The sequence below is a fragment of the Arachis ipaensis genome, chromosome B1, assembly GCF_059453495.1.
Source record: "Arachis ipaensis isolate K30076 ecotype BB chromosome B1, ASM5945349v1, whole genome shotgun sequence".
In the NCBI taxonomy this organism is placed as follows: Eukaryota; Viridiplantae; Streptophyta; class Magnoliopsida; order Fabales; family Fabaceae; genus Arachis; species Arachis ipaensis.
The window spans coordinates 122,250,828-122,258,622 of NC_142436.1; the positions used below are offsets into that span (position 1 = coordinate 122,250,828).

A 7,795-nucleotide genomic window follows, 5' to 3' on the forward strand; every position below is an offset into this window, starting at 1 on the left:
GCGCCCTTGTTGTGCAATCCTGGCGTTTAACGCCAGACTGCTGCTTGTTTCTGGCGTTAAACGCCCAAATGTAGCCTGTTTCTGGCGTTTAACGCCAGGTAGATGCTTGTTTCTGGCGTTTAAACACCAGAATGCTCCTCCTCCAGGGTGTGCTATTTTTAATGCTGTTTTTCATTCTGTTTTTGATTTTTCAGTAGTTTTTGTGACTCCACATGATCATCAACCTAATAAAACACGAAATAAAAATAAAAATAAAATAAAATATAATTAAATAACATTGGGTTGCCTCCCAACAAGCGCTTCTTTAATGTCAATAGCTTGACAGTGAGCTCTCATGGAGCCTCACAAATAATCAGAGCAAGGTTGGAACCTCCCAACACCAAACTTAGAGTTTGGTTGTGGCCTCCCAACACCAAACTTAGAGTTTGACTATGGGGCTTTGGTTGACTCTGTAGTGAGAGAAGCTTTTCATGCTTCATCTCCATGGTTACAGAAGGAGATCCTTGAGTTTTAAACTCAAGGTAGTCCTCATTCAGTTGAAGGATCAACTCTCCTCTGTCCACATCAATCACAGCTCTTGCTGTGGCTAGGAAGGGTCTTCCAAGGATGATGGATTCATCCTCATCCTTTCCAGTGTCTAGGATTATGAAATCAGCAGGGATGTAAAGGCCTTCAACCTTTACTAACACGTCCTCTACTTGTCCCCTGTTTTCTTGAGTTGTCTGCCATCTCTAATGAGATTCTGGCAGCTTGCACCTCAAAGATCCCAAGTTTTTCTATTACAGATAGTGGCATTAAGTTTATGCCTGACCCCAGGTCACACAGAGCCATCTCAAAGGTCATGGTGCCTATGGTACAGGGTATTAAGAATTTGCCAGGATCCTGTTTCTTTTGAGGTAATTTCTGCCTATCCAATGCATTCAGTTCATTGGTGAGCAAGGGAGGTTCATCTCCCCAAGGCTCATTACCAAATAATTTGGCATTCAGCTTCATGATTGCACCAAGGTACTTAGCAACTTGCTCTTCAGTAACGTCTTCATTCTCTTCAGAAGAAGAATACTCATCAGAGCTCATGAAGGGCAGAAGGAGGTTCAATGGAATCTCTATGGTCTCTAGATGAGCCTCAGATTCCTTTGGTTCCTCAAAGGGAAACTCCTTATTGGTCACTGAATGTCCCAGGAGGTCTTTCTCACTAGGATTCACGTCCTCCTCCTCCCTTGTAGGTTCGGCCATGATGGTCAAGTCAATGGCCTTGCACTCTCTCTTTGGATTTTTTTTTGTATTGCTTGGGAGAGTACTAGGAGGAGTTTCAGTGACCCTTTTACTCAGCTGACCCACTTGTGCCTCCAAATTTCTAATGGAGGACCTTGTTTCATTCATGAAACTCACAGTGGCCTTAGATAGATCAGAGACTATATTTGCTAAGCTAGATGGGTTCTGCTCAGAATTCTCTGTCTGTTGCTGAGTGGATGATGGAAAAGGTTTGCTATTGCTAAACCTGTTTTTTCCACCATTATTAAAGCCTTGTTGAGGCTTTTGTTGATCCTTCCATGAGAAATATGGATGATTTCTCCATGAGGGATTATAGGTGTTTCCATAGGGTTCACCCATGTAATTCACCTCTGCTATTGCAGGGTTCTCAGGATCATAAGCTTCTTCTTTAGAAGATGCCTCTTTAGTACTGTTTGGATGATTCCTTCAATCCATTCAGACTCTGAGAGATCATATTGACTTGCTGAGTCAATATTTTATTCTGAGCCAATATGGCATTAAGAGTATCAATTTCAAGAACTCCCTTCCTCATAGGCGTCCCATTACTCACAGGATTCCTTTCAGAAGTGTACATGAACTGGTTATTTGTAACCATGTCAATGAGTTCTTGAGCTTCTGCAGGCGTTTTCTTTAGCTGAATGGATCCACCTGCAGAATGGTCCAATGACATTTTAGATAATTCAGACAGACCATCATAGAATATATCCAGGATGGTCCATTCTGAAAGCATGTCAAAAGGACACTTTTTGGTCAGTTCCTTGTATCTCTCCCAGGCTTCATAGAGGGACTCACCTTCTTTCTGTTTGAAGGTTTGAACATCCACTCTAAGCTTACTAAGCTTTTGAGAAGGAAAAAACTTGGCTAAGAAAGCCGTGATCAGCTTATCCCAAGAGTCCAGGCTGTCTTTAGGTTGAGAGTCCAACCATATTCTAGCTCTGTCTCTTACAGCAAACGGGAAAAGCATAAGCCTGTAGACCTCGGGATCAACCCCATTGGTCTTAACAGTATCACAGATTTGCAAGAATTTAGTTAAGAACTGAAAAGGATCTTCTGATGGAAGTCCATGAAACATGCAGTTCTGTTGCATCAGAGAAACTAATTGAGGTTTCAGCTCAAAATTGTTTGCTCCAATGGCAGGGATTAAGATGCTTGTTCCATGTAAATTGGAATTTGGTGCAGTAAAGTCACCAAGCATCTTCCTTGCATTGTTATTATTTTCGGCCATGTCTCCTTCTTTTTCGAAATTTTCTGTCAGATTTTCTCCAGAGAGTTGTGCTTTAGCTTCCCTTAGCTTCCTCTTCAGAGTCCTTTCAGGTTCAGGATCAGCTTCAACAAGAATATTCTTATCCTTGTTCCTGCTCATATGAAAAAGAAGAGAACACAAAAGAAAATATGGAATCCTCTATGTCACAGTATAGAGATTCCTTTATGTGAGTAGAAGAAGAAAAGAAATTTGAACACAGAAAGAGGGAGTGGGTTCGAATTTTTAAGAAAGAGAAGTGTTAGTAGATAAATAAATAATTAGAAGGAGGTGAGAGAGAAAAATTTTTGAAAATAATTGAAAAGAAAAGAAAAATATTTTTGTTTTTAATTTAAAATTAAAGTTAAAATTCGAAAATTTAAAAAAAAAGAAAAATGAAATTAAAATTTAAAACAATTAGTTAATTAAAAAGGAATTTTGAAAAAGAGGAAGGTGATTTTCGAAAATTAGAGAGAGAGAATTAGTTAGGTAGTTTTGAAAAAGATATGATTGAAATAGTAAACTTTTAAAATCAAACAAAAAGTCAAGTAGTTAATTGAAAAAGATTTGAAAATCAATTTTTGAAAAGATAAAAAGTTAGAAAAGATTTTGAAATTAATTTTGAAAAAGATGTGATTGAAATTTATTTTGAAAAAGATTTGAAAAAGAAATTTAAAAAGATTTGATTTTGAAAATTAAAGTTGATTACTTGACTAACAAGAAACAAAAAGATATGATTGAAAATTTAAAGATTGAACCTTTCTTACTAGGCAAGTAACAAACTTAAAAATTTTTGAATCAATCACATTAATTGTTAGTAGAGATTTTGAAATTATAAAACAAAATAAGAAAAAGATTTTTGAGAATCAAATTGAAATTTTCGAAAATATAAAAGAAAAAGTGAAAAAGTTTGAAAAAGATAGAATTTTTAAATTGAATATTTGATTTGACTCATAAGAAACAACTAGATTTTAAAATTTTTTGAAAAAGTCAAGTCAAATATTCGAATTTTATGAGAAGAAAAGGGAAAGATATTTTTTTTTATTTTTAATGATGAGAGAGAAAAACATCAAAAAGACTCAATGCATGAAAATTTTGGATCAAAATAAATGATGCATGCAAGAACACTATGAATGTCAAGATGAACACCAAGAACACTTTGAATGTCAAGATGAACACCAAGAACTTATTTTTGAAAATTTTTAAGAAAAGAAAAATATGCAAGACACCAACTTAGAAATTTTCAATGTTGAGACATTAAAAATTCAAAAATACATATGAGAAGCAAAAAAAGACACAAAACAAGAAATTTTAAAGATCAAACAAGAAGACTTACCAAGAACAACTTGAAGATCATGAAGAACACATGCATGAATTTTCGAAAAATGCAAGAAAGGGATAAACATGCAATTGACACCAAACTTAAAATTTGACACTAGACTCAAACAAGAAACACAAAATATTTTTGATTTTTTTATGAATTTATTAAAAATTTTTGGTATTTTTTGAAAATTATTTGGAAGAAGCAAAATAAAGATTTCAAAATTTTTAATAAGAATTCCAGGAATATTGCAATGTTAGTCTAAAGCTCTGGTCCAAAACACTAGACATGGCCAATGGCCAGCCAAGCTTCAGCAGATATTGCCTACCTCCCATGTATACAACAACTATGTGTGTAACGGCCAAATGGGTGAAGATAAACAAGCTCTTGTGATGATAAGTTGAAACCCTGGTCCAAAAGATTAGACATGGCTTACAGCCAGCCAGGATTCAACAAATCATCATGAAACACTGGAATTCATTCTTAAAAATTCTGAAGAACATAGAAAATTCTTTTTGAAAATATTTATTTAAATTTTTTTGAAATATTTTCGAAAATAAAAATAAAAAACAAAAAGCTTAAAATTAAAATAAAATTACCTAATCTGAGCAACAAGATGAACCGTCAATTGTCCAAACTCGAACAATCCCCGGCAACGGCGCCAAAAACTTGGTGCACGAAATTGTGATCCTTAACAACGGCGCCAAAAACTTGGTGCTCGGAACGTAATTCACACACTTTGTCACAACTTCGCACAACTAACCAGCAAGTGCACTGGGTCATCCAAGTAATAAACCTTACGTGAGTAAGGGTCGATCCCACGGAGATTGTTGGCTTGAAGCAAGCTATGGTCACCTTGTAAATCTCAGTCAGGCGGATTCAAATGGTTATGGAGTTTTAATAATTAAAAGATAAATAACACGTAAAATAAAGATAGAGATACTTATGTAATTCATTGATGAGAATTTCAGATAAACGTATAGAGATGCTTTCGTTCCTCCTGAACCTCTGCTTTCCTACTGCTTTCATCCAATCCTTCATACTCCTTTCCATGGCAAGATGTATGTTGGGCATCACCGTTGTCAATGGCTACATCCTGTCCTCTCTTTGAAAATGGTCCAATGCGCTGTCACTGCATGGCTAATCATCTGTTGGTTCTCGATCATACTGGAATAGGATTTACTATCTTTTTGCGTCTGTCACTACGCCCAGCACTCGCGAGTTTGAAGCTCGTCACAGCCATCCCTTCCCAGATCCTACTCGGAATACCACAGACAAGGTTTAGACTTTTCGAATATCAGGAATGGCCATCCATGGGTTCTAACTTATACCACGAAGACTCTAATATCTCGAACTCGGTCCCCTGTATTAGATATCTAAGAGATACTCATTCTGTCTCGTCTTCATATAGAACAGAAGTGGTTGTCAGGCACGCGTTCATAGGTGAGAATGGTGATGAGCGTCACATAATCATCACATTCATCATGTTCTTGGATGTGAAAGAATATCTTAGAATAGGAATAAGCTTGAATTGAATAGAAAAACAATAGTACTTTGCATTAATACTCAAGGAACAGCAAAGCTCCACACCTTAATCTATGGTGTGTAGAAACTCTACCGTTGAAAATACATAAGTGATAATGGAGTTCATTGGTCTCGGCCCCAAAGGGGAACCGGAGTAACCAAGACTTCGAATACAATAATAAAAAGTCCTATTTATACTAAACTAGTTACTAGGGTTTACAGAAATGAGTAAATGATGCAGAAATCCACTTCCGGGGCCCACTTGGTGTGTGCTTGGGCTGAGCATTGAGCTTTACATGTGTAGAGGCTTCTCTTGGAGTTGAACGCCAGTTTGTAACCTGTTTCTGGCGTTTAACTCCACTTTGCAACCTGTTTCTGGCGTTTAACTCCAGAATAGGGCAAGAAGCTGGTGTTAAATGCCAATTTGTGTCATATAAACTCGGGTAAAGTATGGACTATTATATATTTCTGGAAAGCCCTGGATGTCTACTTTCCAACGCAATTGAGAGAGCGCCATTTGGACTTCTGTTGCTCCAGAAAATCCACTTTGAGTGCAGGGAGGTCAGAATCTAACAGCATATGTAGTCCTTCTTCAACCTCTGAATCTGATTTTTGCTCAAGTCACTCAATTTCAGCCAGAAAATACCTGAAATCATAGAAAAATACAAAAACTCATAGTAAAGTCCAGAAATGTGATTTTTATTTAAAAACTAATAAAAATATACTAAAAACTAACTAAATCATATTAAAAACTATGTAAAGACAATGCCAAAAAGCGTATAAATTATCCGCTCATCAGTCTATCCCTGGCATGTCGGCCGGTGTCCAGGAAAATGGGTCACCATTGGCCCTGATCATTTTCATTAAAGGTTCTTTCAGCTCGTGAGGGAGGTTTCTATTCACGAAGGTGAACTTTTCCTCCGTGTCGCCGACTCTAAACTTTTCCAGGTTCCCTTCTGGTTCGGGTCTCGGCTTGTCGCTGACTCTGGCATCCAAGTCGGTGAGGAACACTCCTGATGCTTCTTTGGATTTCTGTCTTAACGAGAGGCTGGCGTTGTCGCAAGCGACTTTCATTTCCAGGTCTCCCCTTACATACCCTACTGATCCTTCTTCAGTTATGAACTTCATTATCAGCATCCTTGTGCTGATGACTGTCCCTAGGTCGTTGATGGTCTTCCTCCCTAGAATGATGTTGTAGGCCGTGGAGTCTCGTAGGATCACGAACTCTGCCATTACCGTTCTTCTCCCTTGGCCTTGTCCCACAGAGGTCGGCAGAGAGATTATCCCGTCCGGCTTGATGAAGTGGTCACCGAGCCCTACAACGCCGTGCTGGTGGGTTTTTAAGTCGGCGTCCCGTAGGCCCAAGGCATCGAACACATTGTGGAACATGATGTTCGAATCTGCCCCCGTATCTACAAGGATCCGCTTGATGAGTCCGGTTCCCACTCTGGCTGTAATGACCTTGGGAGGGCTTTCTGTGACCTCGTCAAACCATTGGTCTTCCGGGCCGAATGAAATGGATGGAAGTTTCTTGGGGCTTCGCGCAGAGGATGTGGAAACTGCCAGGACTTTGGCGTCTTTCCTATGTTATGATTTCGACCTAGATGCCGCGTTTCTTGCTGTTACTACGTTCACTATGGTAAGGCCATGGTCGTTGTCCTCCGGCTCTTGGCGTTGCTTTGCTGCCTGGGTCTTGTCTTCGCCCTCGTGGTCGTGATTCCGTCTCCTCAGCTCCCTAATGAGGTGGGAAAAATCGGCTAGCTTTCCATCCCTGATCGCTTGCTCCAGTGCGTCCTTCAGGTCGAAGCAGTCTTGTGTCTTGTGCCCGTAGCCCTTGTGGTAGTCACAGTAGAGGCTCTTGTTCCCCCCTGTTCGTTCCTTCAGAGGTCGGGGCTTCGACAAGATCCCCTTCTCAGCTATTTGTTGGTAAACTTCCATAATCGGCACGGTGAGGGGAGTGTAATTAGTGAACTTCCCGACTCGAGGAAACGGCCTGGACGTCTTACTCGGACTGCCATCCCTGGGGTGTTCCTTTTGTCTCTCTCCGTTCCCGTGATGCCGGGTTTGATTGTAAGAGGGCTGCCATTTGTTAGCAGCCACGACCTGGCTGACTTCTTCGTCGTTAATGTACTCCCTGGCTACACATTGAATCTCCTGCATTGTCCACACCGGCTTCGTGGTGAGGTGCTTTCTGAAGTCCTCGTTTAGAAGTCCGTTCGTCAAGCACAAGCTTGCAACCGAATCCGTCAGCCCGTCGATCTCCAAGCACTCATCATTGAATCGGTCTAGGTATTTCCTGGTCGGCTCGCCGGATGTCTGGGTCACTCCAAGTAGATTAATTGGGTGTTTTGCCTTTGCGATTCTGGTTGTGAATTGGGCTAGGAAGGCGCGGCTGATGTCCGAGAACCTGGTCACCGAGCCTTGCAGGAGGTTATTGA

The 7,795-nt window shown here is 39.8% G+C and overlaps 1 non-coding gene across 1 annotated transcript; it reads left to right on the forward strand.

The window, feature by feature from the left end:
• Positions 1–1,996: 1,996 nt before the first annotated feature.
• On the forward strand, positions 1,997–2,104 carry LOC148578186 (small nucleolar RNA R71). Its single transcript, XR_015904487.1, has one exon. It is a non-coding gene; the product is annotated as a small nucleolar RNA R71 (small nucleolar RNA).
• Positions 2,105–7,795: the final 5,691 nt, after the last annotated feature.